The sequence below is a fragment of the Penaeus monodon genome, chromosome 15, assembly GCF_015228065.2.
Source record: "Penaeus monodon isolate SGIC_2016 chromosome 15, NSTDA_Pmon_1, whole genome shotgun sequence".
Taxonomy (NCBI): Eukaryota; Metazoa; Arthropoda; class Malacostraca; order Decapoda; family Penaeidae; genus Penaeus; species Penaeus monodon.
This window is the reverse complement of record NC_051400.1, coordinates 11,603,002-11,605,103: the sequence shown is the minus strand read 5'-3', so window position 1 is coordinate 11,605,103 and position 2,102 is coordinate 11,603,002. Positions and strand designations below refer to the sequence as shown.

Sequence of the window (2,102 nt, the reverse complement as noted above, 5' to 3'; positions counted from 1 at the left end):
CCTAGGAACTGTGCATATATCTAATACCCTCCAGGCAGCAATGGGCTAAGGGGAGCAGCTGGCTTAAGGGGAGAGAGGTTGAGGTGAAAATGCCATTTTCTGGAGAAAAAAATTCCAAACAGAGCTACTACATTTGGCAACACTCTAATGAAGTTTTACACTTACATTCACTATATCTGCCAAGTTATGGCCTGGTAAACATAAAGACATTTGATGCATAAAACATATATTTTGATTAAATGCTTGAAATATAGTGGTTCTGGGCAACTGAAGCTCCCACATGGCCACAGTGAATCTCTGCTCTTAGAAGAGAGAGGGTGTGTGTCTTGGCAACATACCAGGATGCGCTGGGGCAATTTCAAAATCTCTACAAGAGAAAAGCAGTAGAAAGCAGACGAAAAAAAGAAGAAATGAGCTTTGAGGACACAACACTCCTTCCAACAGCCACACTTCTGCTGCCCAGCAGGATATCAGTATCAAGAGAATCAGTCTCCCTTTCCTACGACTTCTCTGGATCAAGATAAATCATATTATGGCATACAAGCAAGGTTATTAGTAGAAAAGAAGAGGTACCTGACAGCAAAAGTGAAATGATTATCATTAGCAAGCAGAGACTAAACAACATTATATCTACACACTGTCCCTGCAAGAATGACTGCAGAACAAGCAAAAAGAGGAAACCGACCAAGAGGGAAGATAGGACAGGATATGCTGCAGGAGAATACTAAAGAAAACCTGGCAACAAAGAGGCTACTCTGACACCCCCTTGAAAGAGATAATACCCAAAGGGGGGGGGGGGGAGCCTAAAATAAAAAAAAGCTTCCTAACTTTTAGTGAGTCCTGAGTTTTTGTAAAAAGGAAAAGAAAAATGCATCTAATGATATAAAGAAACTGACTTTACAGACCAGAAATGCAGTCTTGAAAAGTATTCACAACTTTGTTAAATATCTCAAAATAATGATTTCTTCATCTTTGAAATCTATCTCCCCGGCCATTTATGTACCACCTTCAAAGAAACAAAGACTCGATTAAAGGGAAGGCCATAACTATGCAATATTTTCAAAATTAAGGGCACAAAATTTCATTTAAAAAATTATTCAGCATTTTCTTTCTCTATTTGGCACATGAAAGAAAAAAAATATTTTCAACAAATAATACCAGATATAAAAAAATGGAACTGTTATACCAAATATCACATAGAATAATGGCCTTTCCTGACTGTATAAGATAAACTGTTGAACATTTTTTTTTTTTTTCATTAATTTTTGAGGGGAGGAAGGAGAACTTTTATGCATCAGTTCATATTTGTACTGTGGTCTTGACTTCTCATAATATGCTTCTCTCAATACAAATAATGGTAATTCTTCACAGCACGGATGCACTCGCTACAGTCCCCAACCACACAAACCCAATTCAACATACTACGTTAAGGGCTTTTCCCTTAATTCATCCGCTGAAGTCACCTTGGAGGCAGGAATAATGGCCTTGGCTTTCCCACGGCGGGGAATCTGACTTACAGAAGACCTCAATGGCACCATATATATATAATCTACAGCCAACCCAGAATTATAAGAAGAACACTGTCATAGACCCACAGTTCAAAATTTTTATATGAATGAACAATGACAAAGTAATTTAAGAATTTTCCGTCGATATCTTTTTAATCAACTGGCTCTAGCTTCTGAAGGTAACAAGATGAACTGCTGCTTAAAATACATGCCTATTCATAGAATTTTGCTTTCTTCCTCCTGTGGAATCTCTGCAGCAACAAAGATAATAATGGTGACACAACACTCGCTCCCGTAAGCAAAATCGTGCTCTGAAATCATGACAAAACGATAATCCTTGGGTCTCCCATCACTAGAATTATAATATTCTATCTTGATATGGCTTAGTTTCAGTTCTAGGCGGTCGGCATGGACTGGGCAGAATGAACGAAAGTAAAGACCCGATCCTTGTGCCTTCCAAGCTGACAGCAACGAAGCTTTCTGACGAGAGAGAAATTACCCTCAATATCACTTGCACTGCCTTGCACTGCAACTCAGAGGACGCGATCTTCCCCTCCACATCAAAAGGGCAAAAAAATGTTTTCGTTCTCTTAA

The 2,102-nt window shown here is 38.7% G+C and overlaps 1 protein-coding gene across 1 annotated transcript in view; it reads right to left on the bottom strand.

Annotated features, from left to right (window-relative positions):
- The window catches only part of LOC119581745 (peroxisomal membrane protein PEX14-like), a gene marked incomplete in the record, with an annotated part of 13,582 nt that overhangs the window by 11,257 nt on the left and 223 nt on the right, over positions 1-2,102 (bottom strand).